Here is a 17,775-nt window from a genome sequence, read left to right as displayed (position 1 = left end):
ATTTTTACTAATACTCTAAGTTCATAATGAATAGTAGAGGTTGATGGTAAGTAAATAAAAACCTACTTTTTACATTTTATAATGGCTTATTTTTTTAAAGTGCTTTACAGATATTAATCAATTCAATCCAATTTTATAACTTGAACCTTTGCGCCTGCCAAGTACATGAAAGTAGAATCAGATAGGGAGCTATGCTGCAACATATGTGTGTCTACCTTCTTGATGGCATAAAATTCTGACTGTGGAACTAAGCCCTACAGCAAGGGCTTCCTTGTTGATTATATTAGTTTTTTAATCTGCACAACAGATTATCACCAACTCAGTAAAATAAGGTTGATTCCATGGGTCAGAATCTGGGTTTGGCTTAGTGGGGTCCTCTGCTCAGAGTCTCAAAAAGCTGCAGTGAAGATGTGGTCCTTTCAGAAGTGTAGAGCTCACGTAGTTTGTGGTGGAATTCAGATCCTTGTGGCTACAGGACTGAGGCCCTTTGCTCCTACAGGCTGTCTGCAGTGCTCTGACCTGTGGCTTTCTCCATAGATAATGCACACCATAGATGTTTGCTTCTTCAAGGCCAGCAGGAGAGCAAGTCTGCTGCTTTGAGACTCTTCCTTCAGAGAAGGTCTGGATCCTCTTTTAGAGGGTTCACCTCATTAGACTTCAGGATAATCTCCCTATTGATTAGCTCCAAGTCAACATATTGGAGAATTTAATTGCATCTGCAAAATCTCTTCATCTTTGCCATATTCTGTTGGTTAGGAGTAAGTCACAGATTCTGCCTACATTCAAAGAAAGGAGATTATTTAGAGGTATGGATACCAGGGGATAGAAATCACAGGGACCTTAGAATTCTGCCTACTACCATGGGATTAGAGCTGAACCATTTCTCTGCTTACCTTGATTTCTGATCATGTTTTACTCAGTGCATTAAAGAGCTAGTAAGTCACTGAACGCTTTTTTTTTTAAAGCAAGATGTCATGAGTTCCCTAAGGATACAAAGATAAAAAGATCCCAACCTATACTTTAAAGGAAATTAGTTTAGTGAAGAAGAGAAAGCAAACACCATCCTTCAAAATATATTACAAATTGAACTATGCTCCATTATTGAGGCTCAAAAAGAAGTGTTTTGGAAATTATGAGGAGAGAGGTGATATCATATTGAACAGTGTATGGATCGCTTTATAAATTACAGAGCCATTGGCATGTAGAGAGTCACTACCTTAAGCTCGCATACCTAAAGAGAACAGGAGACAAAGTATGGATTAAAAAGATTCACATTTAACCACTGAATAGATAATATAAAGAGGAAGATTTCAGTTTATTTATCAGCTGCTTACGGTAAGAAGAACTGTTAATTAGAGCTGTCTGTAAATAGAAAGGCACACATTGAGGAGCAATAAAGTTGATTTCCCGAAATTTGTCATAGGGCCGAATCCCCTCCTTAGGAACGATAAACGAAGAGATTTCTTAATGGGGTTGTGTTTCAATTTACTACACATAAAGTACTTTCTCACATATTTTGTGAGTGTAATATTCTAAAAAAAATCTGTTATAATTATTTTTACTGTACTGCACCTTTAAATTATATTTTTATTCCAATATTCTTCTAAATTTAAATGGATCAATAAACACTCAATGTGTGTACATTTCAAAAATGAACAACCATAGGAACTCGGACATAATAAGAGGTAGGAGATGGTTTTGAAGTAATCTATGATAACACTATAATATTTCAGGTCAGATGATATTTTTTACCTTATTCTACTACATGTTGGGACTTCTTCAGGACATTTTCATTTTAATAGATACATATTTAGTTTTACATAAATTCATATAATCCTATATAATAAAAGCCTAATATGCTAAGTGTCCAGTCCAGTCAGCCGTTCAACCAATTAAAGTGTAATATGCTAATGATATGCTAAGGCCATTCAACTACTGTTTGTGATGTGCACTGACCACCAGGGGGCAAATGCTCTGACCCCTAGGTTAGCTTGCTACTGGGGTCTGGCCAATCGGGACTGAGCAAGATGGGCCGGACACACCCTGGAGCCCTCCTGCGGTCCCTCCCTGGCTAGCCAACCTCCCGCATCCCTCCCCGGCCCCAATCGTGCACTGGTGGGGTCCCTCAGTCTGGCCTGTGCCCTCTCACAATCCAGAACTCCTCGGGGGATGTCGGAGAGCCAGTTGCAGCCCAATGGCGGGACAACTGGTAGCTATGATGTGCACTGACCACCAGGGGGCAGATGCTCAACACAGGAACTGCCCTTGTGGGAAGAGGACCTAAGCCATCAGTCGGACATCCCCTGAGGGCTCCTAGACTGGGAGAGGGCGCAGGCTGGGCTGAGGGACTCCCCTGAGTGCATGAATTTTGTGCACCTGGCCTCTAATAAAGTTAATAAAGGGTAATATGATAAAAAGATAAATATCTCTATAAGGATTAGAAATTACATATAAATTATTATCTAATATAAGCAGTTAGCCAATTTAGAAAGTATTCTACCTAGTCCTTTTGGTGCCTCCTTGACTAACAAAACTCTTAATGTCTGAAATATGAATGTCCATGCCTACTCTTCATTTTAAGTCATGATATAAAGGAAAAGACTGAATAGAGTGGGATCCTACAGCTGCCCCCTCAAGCATTTATGAGTTAAACATTTACTAAATATGGAACAGAACTCTTAGCACCCCTTGCTTTAATTTATTTTTTTCAATGTCATGCTGCTTGTAATTTTGAATAACTGCTTTTGCCTGCTGTGAGGAACAGTAACCACTGAGCATTGTGTTTTTGCTCAAATCCTATTTGTTGTTATGGAAACAGCATCTCTATTAAGCTTCCTGCTGCACAACGGTTGTAGAAATGTTACTTAAAATGTTCACCAGCCAAGGGAAGAGGGAAAAATGAATTCAAACAATACCTGACTATTTCTGTCATATGACATGAAGATGTTTGAAATACAAAATATAAATAATGACAACAGGACAACCTTATTATACCAAATCAATGCATTGAATAAGAAAGAGTCTATTGTGTTGGTATGCAAGTTTATTAAAAACTAAAATGGACTATTCAATTTTATAGAGTTCAAAATGTTTTTGAGTTTATAACATAAGAAGTTTTTTGATTTGATGGTTTCATGAGAGATGAAACATGGAGTTCACCTCGGTGAGCTGTACTAAATTATCTATTATTCTATAAAATGCTCCTTCCCCACAAAATGAATCTGTATTTAAGCAACACAATTATGTGATGTTCATTTATTTCAAAATGTGACAAACAACTGGTCTTAATTTACTTATAATATACATTTGGTGATAATGCCTATGGCTGTGCATCAGGCATTTATATACATTTATATTTACAATACAATGGACTTCATTGACTTCAGTATTTCAGCCATGAATAATATTTAAATAAGAAAGATAAACATAATAAGGTTCAATTCCTATCAAGTAAAACTTTTATACTTCTATCTCCTGTTCATGTGGACAAATTTTTAGAATAAAACATGTTTACACAATATAATTGAGTCTCAATATAATTTCTAACAGGATACACAAAGCTCCATGGGTTAAAGTTGTATTAAAGTTCTGTGTCAACATACACAAAAGAGAAACCATGAATCCTTTGCCATTTATATTTTTTATAGCAGAAAATATGTCATTATTTACATATATCATTAAGCCTCTTATAAGCCCTGTGAGACTGGTAAACTGGATATTGTCCCCATTTTACAGATGATGAGATAAATACCCAAATGCAAATAACTTTCTCCAGGGCACTGCTAGGGAGTGACAGAGCTGAGATTTTATTTGAGATCTTTGTGTCTCTAAAAACCATTTTCTAAGCACACTTAAGGCAATATTTTTATACAAGAGCTACTCTAAGTCTAACTTTTCATGCTAACTTTTTCTGGAGGAGGGGGATGATAGAGGGAAATGGGTTATTCAGAAAATGGCTCCCGTCTTTACTACATCTGTGATGTAGATAGAGTTGTTTCTACAGCTACAAAAGGAAGAGAGCTAGCCTGACCCCCTCACTGACTAATATCACAATGAAGAGATGTTTAAATAATGAACAGAATAAAATGAAGTTTTGAATCCCCTATTTTAAAAATTTAAATAACTTCTTTTTCTTGGTTGTGTGCAAATGTTTGCATGTATGTGTGTATAGATGTGTATGTGTATGTGTGGAAAAGATTTTTTTAAGGGTTAGACTAGGATCCGGAATAAAAAAAACAAAAACAAACAAACAAAAAAAAGCGGAAACAAGAACAGCTTGACTTTTTCTTTCTAAATATTATAGAAAAATTGTGTGTGTTTGTGTGTGTGCATGTATTCCTGATATGAACAGTTATCAGCAGGAAACCTATTATGAGCCATGTCATACAATCTTGAATATAACCAATAAAATCATGATGTAATTTTTAGTTACTCTTTAAAATACTTTATAGGACATTTTATCTCAGATTTTTAAAACACATCTATAACAGTGGTCAGCAAACTCATGAGTCAACAGAGCCAAATATCAACAGTACAATGATTGGAATTTCTTTTGAGAGCCAAATTTTTAAACTTAAACTTCTTCTAGCGCCACTTCTTCAAAATAGACTCGCCCAGGCCATGGTATTTTGTGGAAGAGCCACACTCAAGGGGCCAAAGAGCCGCATGTGGCTCGCGAGCCGCAGTTTGCCAACCACAGATCTATAATAATAAAAGGGTAATATGCTAATTAGACCAGATGTCCTTCCTGACAAAGCCGGGACCCGAGGGAAGCCAGCCCAGGTCCTGGGTGCCTGCGGGCAGCCCAAGAGAAGCCAGCCTGGTCCCAGGTGCCAGAGGGAAGCTGGTGCCAGCAGGCGAGGGAAGGAAGGCCTACTCTCGCATGAATTTTCATGCATCGGGCCTCTAGTAATTATATAATTGCATAATATTTTAAGTAAGCATTTTTAATTATTTTCTTAAAATTATTAAATTTTAATTTGTAAGCCTACTGGAATATAACAGTGACAATTGTTGACTTCGATCTTATAGAAATTATGGCCATCTCTTTATTTAAAAGAAAAAACACAAATTCCTCAAAAATAGTTCCCAAAACAGTATTTTTTCTGACCACTGGTAAGTGATTCTAAATAACACCTAAAACAAAAGCTCCCTGATGAGTAAATATGCTGAAACTATACCCCAGAATAAAATACGTCTGATTTCTTGCACACCCAAACTCTTTGTAGAAGGAGCGAACAGAGCAAATCAGCACTAAATGGAAGTGGGTATAAAAATGAGGAAGGGAAATTGGAACTCTTTTGTGTTCTTATTGTTCACCATTGCCTCTAAAATTTTTGTAGAATTTACATTTAGTAAGCTGGTTACAACATGACTTATTTAAGTTATAGAATTTACCAGGCGACTGAAAAATACACAGGGAGTACTCGGAGATTCAGGAAAACCCATTTATTTTCAGATGTACTAGTACAGTGACTCAGGGTCAGTTCTCCAAATTCTGAATGAGTGAATATGGAGGAAGCTTTCCCTTTATACCCTTTGGTTTCTTTGTTTTCTAGTTGTTTCCTAACTACCATGCTTTTGTGGTGGGCTTCCACAGCCCGTCCTGCCTCAGTTAGAATGGTGGAGTTAGATTGTATCTAAATGCCTGCTCTAGGTGGTGTCAGTGACCTCCCCTCTAGCTAAGCTGTTACATTCTTTGTTTATGGCCCCCTTGTAAAATAGGAGTATTCTGGGAAACAGGTTCTGCAAGACAGGACAGGCATCAATGGAGTTAATTATCGGTAGCAAGAGTGTGCCTTAGAACAGTGTTCAGCAAATCGCGGCTCATGAGCCACATGCGGCACTTTGGCCCCTTGAGTGTGGCTCTTCCACAAAATACCACGTGTGGGCACGCACATACAGTGCGATTGAAACTTCGTGGCCCATGCGCAGAAGTCGGTTTTTGGCCTGGGCGAGTCTATTTTGAAGAAGTGGCGTTAAAAGAAGTGGGGGTGTTGGTCAGTGGGGCGACGGGAGACGCAGTGCAGGCGGGCCGCGGGATAAGCAGTGCAGGGGAGGCGCACGCGATTCATGCACGAGTTGAGTGAGCCAGTCAGTCAGCAGTCTCATGTGCAGTGGTTAGTGCTAGTCGCGTCCGCAAATCGCGCGCGGGTGACAAAAGTACCTACTCGAAGCATAAAGTTACCTGTATTTTTCCAACCAGCTGCAAATCCTACAGGTATTTGTGTCATCAATTTAAGAATTGTAATTATTTTGTGTTGGTGGCTTTATTATTATAAAATGAAACTTTTTTTAGGTGCCCTGTTTGACATGGATACAAAGAAGAAGCAAAGAAAAACAGAAGACGAAAACCGTGACTTTAAAGTTGAATGGACCGAGACTTTTGCGTTTATTCAAAACTTAAATGGCCTTCTGACCTGTCTTACTTGTCAGGAAAAATTGGCACATAACAAGCAATCAAATTTGGAGAGACACTTTACAACTAAACACGTGTCATTTAGTACTAAATATCCTGTCGGTGATGCAAGGAAGAAAGCAGTTGAGGAACTTCAGAAGAGTCAAGAAAAATCAAGTTCTGTATTTAATTACTGGATGCAATCTTCCAACAATGTTAATATTGCAGGTTTTGTGGTTAGTCAAGAGATTGCTAAGAGAGGAAAACCATATACAGATGGTGAATACATAAAAAGTTGTTTTATAAATGCATCCGAAGAGCTATTTCAGGATTTTAAAAACAAAGCAGATATTCTAAAAAAAATTAGAGTTACCATTGTCTGCTAAACCAGTGAAAGATAGAACAGTCAAAATGTCTTTGAATATAACCGACCAGCAAGTCGAATATCTTAAATTGGTTTCAGCTTTTTTTAAAATTAATTTCTTTATTGATTAAGGTATCACATATTTGTCCTCATCCCCCCATTCCCATCCCAAACCCCTCCCCACGCATGCCCCCACCCCCCTGTTGTCCGTGACCACTGGTTAGGCTTATATGCATGCATACAAGTCCTTTGGTTGATCTCTCCCCTTACCCCCACCCTCCCATACCTTCCCTCTGAGGTTTGACAGTCTGATCGATGCTTCCCTATCTCCGGGTCTGTTTTTGTTCATCAGTTTATGTTGTTCATTATTTCCCCTAGATGAGTGAGACCATGTGATACTAGAAATACACTTTAAGAACCAAAAATGAGACTAGCAATAATGGTTATGCTGATAGGCAAATGAATCAGTCTGTAGTGAGTTTCTTTTTGGGCCAACAGTTCTTTTGAGTCCCAATTTCAATGTCAAACAGTTCCTTATGTGTACATGTCAGCAATGATATTTCAGTTCTGGATGGTGGACAAATGGTGGTAATGCAGGTCCGACCCTCTCTGGTTTAGTCCTGGGCAACCTGCAGTGACGCACAGCTGCTGAGTGCTAGTATGGCAAGGCGTCATCAGTGTCTTCCATCTCTGGACTGTTTCTCTTCTGTCTTCATGGCTGGAGCAGTCCTGTCAATTCCTCTCTGTTGCAGGAATCCACATGGTCTTGGAGGTGTTTTCTGAAAATATACAAACATATTCTTGACCAAAAGTTAATAAAGGAATCTTTTCTATAAATTTGACTTGGGATCCTTTTTCATTTTTTGCCCAAATGGTTTTCCTTTGGCTTGTTTTGACATCATGTGTGTTTTTCATGGGTGTCTTGCTGTTAGCATTACAAATGAAAGTTAATTTTCTAAAGTAAAAATTTTCTAGATGTAATTTACTTATAGGATATTTTTCCTTACATGATATTCTTCTACTATCCCCCCTTTTTTTGGTTTAAATATTAGGAGGCTTTTGGAAATTTTATAATGTAGTCTTGATAGCTTTTAAATTTTAATTTTTTGCACTAAAATATGGCTGCTTTAGGTTCATTACATGTTACACAATTTTACCATGAGATGAACTACCAATAAAAATTTTAGTTAACACTTTAGGAACAGCTTTTTGTCCAGTACCATTAATTTTTCTAGAATATTTGCTTATTTCACTTAGCCAATTTAAATTAGTCTGAGAACTTGACTACTATTTTACTGTCAAATTTAATACTCTAACAACAATCTTATTTTACCCTGTAAACATTAGTGGAAAGGATTATTTGCCTTCTTGAGTAGGCCCTGAGCATTCCTGGTGCTAGGCTGGATTTAGATATCAAAAACCCACTTCCCCACACCATGGGTACAAGACAACTCAAACAAGTCTTGTTGCAGTGAGAGGGCAGCTGCTGTCGGCCAAGTCTCTGTCTGTTACCTGGGTCCCAATTTGAGCTGGGCATGGGAAGCGAAGCAGCCATGGGGACAGGAGACCTCCCTCAGAAGGGGTGAGGGTTCAGGCCCCTGCAAAGTTGCGGGGTGGGGGTGAGGATCTGTGCCCCACCTCTGTTGACCCCCAAGTTCTCTCCTGATGGCCCCTCTGCGACTGTGCATGTCTTAGGTTGTTCCTTCCCTGAGGAATCTTACCCATCTCTGGCTAACCAGCCATCCTTTGGGGCCAAGCAGGGATGTGAGGTTCAGTTCTGTCTCCTTGGTAGCTTATGCCCCCGTGGCCTCCCCATGGCCCAGCACCTGCTTTGGGATCCCCTTGCCTGCTGGTGGGGCCCTGGCACTAATCACATATCTTGGGGAACCCAGGTTTCTTCTCCAGGGAGGGCCCAGCTCACATCACTGGACGAGAGACAGATCCATGGTACCAGCCACCACGAGGCTTCAACCTCAGCATGAACAGAAAGCACAGGCAACAGCTGTGGGCAATTGGATTGTGAGAAGAGGGTCCCTCTTGGCCAAAAGGGCAAGAGGGGCCAATATAGAATGCTCAGGTGCCTTCCCAGGGGGCCATCTACACAGTGGAAGGGATTAAATCCTTTCATGTCCTTTTTAAATTGCTGCCAGACATTCAAAGAATTAGTTTGTAAGTTTGTTTGGGATAATCGTACATTATGCTGTTGTAATTCTAAAATATCAAGAGATGTGTTACCTTTGTCTCCAAGCACCAAAAAGATGATTTTTTATTGATTCCCAAGGGTGCGAGGTACTATTATAGGTAATGGGGGTAATACAAATCTGGGAAAAATTACAATGACATTGTAGAATAATATCATGTAAGGATATTCTTTGCTCTAGGCCATGGCAATTCCATTTCAAACTGGCTGTCAATTTCTTTTTGTATAGACAAGGTCTTAGTTACATTTTCTGCTCCTCTCCCAGGAGCAAGTAGTGATAGTCCCTTCCTTTGGTGTCCATGGTTTCCGCTTTATCAATAGCAGTTGATGAGTCTTGTGACATAAATGATACAGCGCAAGTTTCACTTTTTGTACGATTTATTTCATCTACAGGTCCTAAAGAAGAACTTTTAGGATTATTGCCACTCAAAGGTCAAACATGTGGAGAGGATATAGCAAATGCTGTAATTGAGTGCATTGAAAAACATCATATTCCACTCGATAAAATTATCTCAATTTCAACAGATGGGGCGAAAACTATGACCGGCGTAATAAACGGTTTTGTTGCTATTTTGAAAGAAAAAATTAATCACAAGATACTTACTTACCATTGCATCATTCATCAAGAAGTGCTTTGTGCGCAGACATTTCCAGAAGAAATTTGCAAAGTTATGGAATTGGTGATTAACATTATCAACTCTATTATAGCTAAAGCTCTTAATCATTGCCAATTTAAAGAAATTTAGTTGAAATGGAGAGTACGCAGATCTTCTGCTGCATGACAAGGTACGTTGGTTATCAAGAGGAAATGTTTTGAAACATTTCACTTCCTTATTAACAGAAATTAAAGCATTTCTCCTTGAGAAGGGTGTTCACTCTCCAGAACTAACGAACGATCAGTGGATCCAAAAATTTTATTTCATGGTAGACGTTACGTCTCATCTAAATCAGCTTAATCGTAAACTACAGGAGAAAGGAAACACAATTTTTTCGATGTTAGAAGAAGTTATTTCATTCGAAAACAAATTATCTCTTTTTTGCTCAAGATTTTGAAAGAGAAACTTTGATTCACTTTCCAAGCCTGTTGAAACATCGCCAAGAAAATAATTCTGATATTGACATTTGCAATTTCAAAACAACACTTTTAAATATGAGGGAAGCTTTTCTCAACAGGTTTCAGGAATTCAGAAACAGCAAAGCGATGTTAGCCTTTGTTAAAAAACCTCTCAATGCTACTGTAACAGAATTAAATTTTTCTCCCTTTAATATTGACATTGGCAACTTTGAAATGCAATTGCTGGATTTAAAAAAGAATTGTGGAGCTTGAAATTTGAACGTCTTTGTGCTTATATACAAATATTGGAGAAGAACAAATGTGAACTTACTTCACAGCACAAGTGGTCTGCTTTGAAAGACCTGGAGAAGGAAGATATGTTGATTTTTAACACCTGGAATAGTATTCCTGACTCATATAATCAACTGAAAAAACTAGCGTTTGCTGTTCTTTCCTTATTCGGGTCTAGATATTTATGCGAACAATCATTTTCAAGCATGAACCTTATCAAGAGTAAATTGAGAAGTCGTCTTATTGATGAGAACCTGGAATCATGCCTAAAATTAAAAACAACAACATACAAACCTGACTTACCCAAACTTTCCAAGGAGATGCAAGGCCATTGTTCACATTAGTGTTTGTCAGTCATTGTCATGATTTAATTTTATGGATATTGTAAGGTAAATTGTAAGGAATTTAATTTTATCAATAAATAATATCATTATTAAGTATGATATCAAGTTTTATTCAACGTACCTATAGTTTAACTAAGATTTAAAACTTTAAAGTTTATTAAGTTAATTTTAGGGAATGTTGTGGAGTGAAAGAAGATGTAGTGTCGAGGATTGAGAAAGGTATGTTGAGATGGTTTGGACGTATAGAGAGGATGAATGAAAGGAGACAGACGAAACAAGTATACAAGACAAGTGTGGATGGGAGAGTTGGAAGGGGTCGACCTCAGCGAACGTACCTCAATCAGATTGAGGACGTTTTTAGCAAAGGCCAGCTTAGGAGTACCCTAATTAAGTTAATAACAATGTACCTACCTATATAGTTTAAGTTTAAAAAATTTGACTCTCAAAAGACATTTCAATCGTTGTACTATTGATATTTGGCTCTGTTGACTAATGAGTTTGCCGACCACTGCCTTAGAAGGCAGGTTACTGGCACAGATTCAGATTGCTAGCCACCCCCACCCCCCCACCCCCCGCCTCAAATGTCTTATATTCCCTATCAAAGCAACAACAGTAACAATCGGAGGTGAAGTGAAGGCTTCTGATGTACACCCCCTGCGTTCCTCTGTCCCTTCCCAATTCCTCTTGCAGGATGGCTTACTTATCCAGCTCCTGAAAATTCTGCTCGGTAGCCACCCTGCAGCACTCCTTCCTGGGCAAAAAGTTGCCTAATCCAAGGTCATGTGCCCTTCCCAGGGCAGACCTAGACTAATAAGTAGTCAATGCAAAAATGTTAAAGGCATGGTCCGCAGCTGCAATGAAGGCCATCCCAACTTCAGAGCTCTCTATAGGGTTTGTTGATGCCATGGTTTAAAATTCATCATAGCTCAACATCTCCTGTATAATCTGCTTCCCCAGAAATCTAGCCCGCATTAAAAGCTAACATTTATTAACCCCATAATATATGCTAATTATTTTTCTATGTGTTTTTTCTGTGTTCATTCATATATTCTTCTCCACACAATTATAACCTGATTTTCAAGATAAGAAAAATTAAAGCACAGAGAAGTTAAATAACTGGCCTGAGGTCAGACAGTTACAGATATGTGATCTGGGTACCCAAAAGTCTGATTTTAGAATGTATACTCTTAAACATCAGGCTATACTAAATACTAGCCTGTGAAGTTTATTACACTCTGTCTATTTCAATTTAATTTGCATTCAATACATAGGGCTGAATTGTAAGTGGTGAAAGTTGGCCCTCTAGCATATACAGTTTGTGTAACAAAGTAGATTAAGTACATTTAGGAAAATATTTAATATTATATCTTTTAAAAATAAATAATCTTATTGTAAGTCCACATTTAAACAAATAAAAATAAGTCTTAATATAATCAAGTACCAATGTAGCTAGCAAAATTGCATAGAGGTCAGGGATCAATGTATTCTTGTGGAAAGCTGCACAGAATAGAATAAATTGTATGATGGTTTCTTTGATGGATTAGTAGGATTCAAATATAGAGTAGAGAGGCAGGATGCATTTTTGATGTAGAAAACAGTGTTGAAAAGTAGAATTTAATTTTCAGGGATTTGGATTTTACACATGCTGCCTTTCAATGTTTATAGATATAGGAGGATAAACACACACATTTGTGCACACATATGCGTAATGCACACAACAAAGAAAGACATGTATAGCCAACTAGAGTAAAAACACATTAAATTGCACATTATCATCAACATGGTGAAACACGTGGGACCAAGTATGCTAGGGCACACAATAGAATGGTGAGGTTCCTGCAAAAAGAAAGAGCTTCGATATAGTAAATACTAGTATTCATAAATGCCATGCTATATTTTTCTCTTCTGATTTTCTATAATGAATTCTGTAGACAGCAAATGTAAGGGAAAAAAACACATGTTCTTAGGTCTTCTTCATGGTTTAATTTATTTAATATTTTGAATACTTCATAATAGCTTTTTGTATAGTAATGTGATAATGAGTAACAAATTTAGAACTATTCTATTTTTCTATCATACAAATGATATTTGATATATGATCCATTTATCTAATTTTGCCAGTATATGTCTACTATTTTGTAAATTTCAATGTAAGATGGTTTTATACAAGAAAATGTCTTTTTTTCTCTATAAAGAATAAGTTTTAAACCAGTTTCAAAATGGATAACCATCTGTATAACTTAGCATAGCATGTCTTAACTATTTTTCCCCCAGAGCAATACATTTTTTATGATATTTAACATAGGGAAAATAAAGATAGGAAATTTGTATCAAATATTTATTGTTCTCCAATATACTAATGTATATGGATAATTAAAATGCAACATTTCCCACACTATAATTTGAATGCAGGCATTTTAATTATTTGACATTTTGTGGATTGGTGTTCTGTGAAATGCAATTTGGGATACCTGGTTTTAATTCATATTTGATTACCTGCTGTGCTTGTTTTAAAAATATATAAATATTGTTGTTTTGGAAGAGGGGTAGTGTGGTATACAAAATTCTGCTTTGTTCATCATTTGACTTGGCTGGATGCATACAGCATCACCACCCACCACACACACATGCATAAAAAATGGCTTGTGGTTTAGCTTGGAATTAGCAATTTCTTCCATTTTTATTCATTGATTTATAGTTTTTATTGGTTCTAGTCTTAGTTTTTACTGAGTTGCAATTATTATCACATAAGATTTTACACAAAGAAAATCAAATAGCATTTCCATCCTTACTGCTGCTGAAGCAATTAAGATTTAATAGCTTCTGGATGTAAATCAAACCACATGAACAGCTAAAATGCAGTCTTTTTTATTCTTGACCCAAAATGCTCATACAGTTTTCTAAAGATCACCATCCCCATCCTGGAACTGTTACACGTGCCCTGTCCTTGGAATTACTTCACTAATACCTGTTGAATCAACATAGAGGAGAGCCTAAGCCTCTTGTATTTAAAGTTGTATTTTAGTCATCTATCTGAAAAAGTCTTATTCCATTGGAGTTTGAGAATAGGGACTTGAACCCAACCTCTGTATTCTGAGAGAAAACAAATGCAGTAAAGCTAGGTTGGAGTATGGGTGGGATGGGGCAGGTAGAATAGTTATTTCTCCTGGACTTATTTCCAAATCGGTGGTATTTTTAGACTACAAGAGAACCAGAGAAAATATGTACTGAGAGGGAGGTGCCTTCTCTGCTTGCTATATCCTTCACCTGATTTCTTGTTCCACGAGGCTGCCGATGTGACAAATAACAGCTGAGTTGATACTGTGACTGAAATGTGCTACTTAAAACAATAGTTCATTAATTCCTCTAGCAGTAATAATATTTTTAGTTATCATTACTTTATTTCCCCCTTATCTATTTTATGTCTCCTTTATGCCCCCACTGTTTTTATGTTTTAGTAACTTTCAAATGTGTGCATGTAAGAGGAGGGATGAAGGGAGATAAAAGGAGATACATTTAATAAGCAAGATTCAATCCAAATGCATGCTTTCATGTCCCATATATGCATTCAAGCTTCACTTTATATGTATTTAATTCGCATGCAAAGGATATAATCCTGTATCTATAAACAAGTACAACAATCTTTTGTTCTATTTCCATAGCCTTGGTCTAAATTCATTGGGTTCAATTAATTAATTTAATAAACCCTACTGTTCTGTACAATGCCTGAGACCTTTTATTTAAATCATCCATAGTGGCCTCAAACCTACCCTTCAAAATGAACCTTTTTCCTCTTTGAAGCCTGGATGCCAGCCATGGATGCAATATAAGTTAATGCCAAGAGAGATCGTTTAAGTGTGGTTATTAAGGAGACCATGATTGATGGAGTTTGTAGCTGGTAATGTGATTCCCCTTTGGCTGCTCAGTGAACATCGGCAACAGATCAATATCTCATCTGCATGAGATTACAGTCACTTTTGACAATAGCAGTGAGAAGAGGTTAAAAAAAAAAAAAGGCCAACATATTTGGCTGAGAATCATGATGGCTATTCTGGTTTAAAAGGTAATGCAAATAAATTACTCCTTTCTTAGAGAAAAACGATCTGATAGGATTTTTGTTGTTGTAATTTTTGTTCAGCTTTGATCAGATGAATATTTTTGTGATTTTTTACCCCACTGTTGTTCATTTTATTTTTCTATTTTAACAAGATATATCTTTAATATGAGTATGCAGAAAACCGTGTGTACCCCTTAAAAGAAATCATAGTAGGTTTGACAAAAACATTAACATTTCTTCTATCTAGAATGATTTAGGAACCTTGAAAGCATATCAAGACTGTCAAAATTCTGTTTTAACTACTTCTTTTGCATGAATTGGATGAATTATGATATGAATCTAGACTGTATAAGTCTATCTTTCCCTCACTAGGGTTCTGTTCTCTTTCCTTACTCTATGAACCTTCTAGTTCTTAGCACCATACATACCCCATTCCATCATGAAGTTGGATTCTAGGATGACTTCTCTATTGTGTGTCCCCACTCTGGACATTTCCTAAATCACTGGAAAGCAAGACCTCAACACTGATCCCTAGGTAGTCTATGTCAGACTTCGTTTAACCTACAGAGTACTGTCATTTTCCAATCGACTACTTCTCCTCAACAGCAGTCTCTTTCTTTTGGTCCTTCTGCTCTAAAGTGGACCTGAAGAATAACAAAGTCTGGGCATTGCCAGGAACCATGGCAGGGCTCAGAAGCTGTTAGGAGTGTGTTCCCAAGCCCTTACTTTAATGAGGATGTGTGTACAGTGATTTAGTCTTTTATCAAAAATAAGTAAGATTTTTATTTAGATTAGCAACACATCTCCAACTAATTTTCAAAGGTGGTAAACTATTCCTCTTCATGAAAATTGTAATGATTCATCATCCTATGATGTAGTATTGTCTGCCTTTATACAGGCTCAAATGTATTCAATTCTACAGGCTATTTATTTTGATGTCATAAGCTCCTAAAGTCCTGGCAAAACAAGTAGAATTAAAAAGAAGGGATTATGAAAGTCTAAAGCTTAACAGAAATAAGGTTTATAACAAGATCAGAAAATCCATTTTTTTGGCATAAGATTTACTTACTAATATGCAATCATTTTCAGACTGAGCTTTTAAAATAATAATGTCTTAAGTTAAATTAATATTCAAATGATACAAATTAAAATTTTTCTTTGAAAATTGAGTTTACATATGCATATTTATTCATATTATTATATATAGGGATATATAGATATATATCAATACGTAGATATATATCTATAAATCTCCACATTCACTTAAAATGATTTAGTGACCCAGCACTAAATAGGTCTTGTTAATTGTACTGTGTCCTTTGGAAATCTAACTCGGACTGAGTTTTGCAAATTGAGATTTAGGTTTCCTTACTAATGTGCCTGTCCTTGAATATTAATGGCATTCATGAAAAGATGCCTTGCTGAGAGGAAAAAAAAATCAAATAACTGAATTGTTATCTACCATTTGGGACTGACCAGCTAGTTTTAATAGGCTTTAATAAACAATGATCAAAATTAAGCATACCTTATGTGTATCACTGTTAAGGTTTTAGTTATTCTTCTACTTCTTTTATTTTTAATGGAATGAGGAGGAGAATCATAGTATAATGGGGTCCACATGTATTTTGAAAATTCTCGGAGAAGTAAAATCATTTGTAACCTGTAAGGCATCCATCTAAGCAAGTGAAAATGAGCCATGCTTGTCAAGAATTAAAGAACTGAATGTTCTTTTAAAAATGTTCTTTCTTAAGCACAGGCGCTTTGCTTTTAATAATTTACTTGTGGTCTCAGTTCTGAGGTTTCTGTTCCACTTTCGAATTTAAACTCAGGTAACCTGATGAACAATTCTACTGATAGGGCTTTTCAACTTTGATTCCAGGAGTTTATATTCTTTTATATTTGACTGACCTAATCCTCTAAGCAAACCCTGTAGCTTTAAAAGCATTCCCCTTGAGAAATTAAGCACCTATTGATTTTAATTCTTTTCTTTAGGAAAGTGCTTCTAAGAAAAACGTATCCTCTCTAATGTGGAAAAATAAGAGAACAAAAAGTATTGAAACTAAGTTTTTAGCAAACATTACAGCAGCTATCTTTTAACTGACTACAGTCCTTCCAGGTGACAAAGTCAAACTCTGTAGCCAGTATCTTACCATGGAGATTTATAGATAATTTGTTGGTTTTTCTCTTCTTTTACACTGAATTCTAATAAAACCAAAATGAATGTATGTGACACATTATGGTTCCAAATGGCAAGTACTGCATATTATGATGGTTCTTTTCTAAACTGAACTTTGAAGTAATATTTACAGTATTTTATACTAGAGGCCTGGTGCATGACATTCATGCACTGGGGGCGGCGGGGGGGGGGGGATTCCCTCAGCCCAGCTTGTGCCCTTTAGCAGTCCTGGTACCCTCGGGGGATGTCTGACTGATGGTTTAGGCCCTCTCTCTGTGGGGAGTGGGCCTAAGCCGTAGTTGTGCATCATTAGCACTGCCGGGGAGGTGGGAGAGGCTCCTGTCACTGCCGCTGTGCTCCCCAGCCCTCAGCCTGGCTTGTAGCTAAGTGATGCTCCCCCTGTGGGAGCACACTGACCTCCAGGGGGCAGCTCCTGCATTGAGTGTCTGCCCCCTGGTGGTCAGTATGCATCATAGCCATTCGGTTGATTTGCATATTATCTTTTTATTATATAGGATTATTATATAGGATTCTCTGAGAGTCACCTTAATATTGATTCATAATTGTATTTCATCCATGCATTTTGCAGAAAGCTTTGCAATAAGCAAAAAGGTGTGCAAATCTGACTTTAGAATACTTATATTCTGTCAATACCCCTTGTTTCATATTTCTTCCTTTCACTGTGGTCACCTCATCTACTCTGAAAGAGGTATTTTTAGTAAGAATATGTACAAACAGTTGAACCTTTTAAATTTCATGAACTACTTTGAAATGTCCACTGCCTCTGTGGTGTGTTTTTTAAAAATATATATTTTTATTGATTTCAGAGAGGAAGGGAAAGGGAGAGAGAGATAAAAACATCAATGATGAGAGAGAATCATTGACTGGCTGC

Source organism: Plecotus auritus (assembly GCF_963455305.1).
Source record: "Plecotus auritus genome assembly, chromosome: 7".
Classification (NCBI taxonomy): Eukaryota; Metazoa; Chordata; class Mammalia; order Chiroptera; family Vespertilionidae; genus Plecotus; species Plecotus auritus.
Note: the sequence above shows the minus strand (reverse complement) of the source record.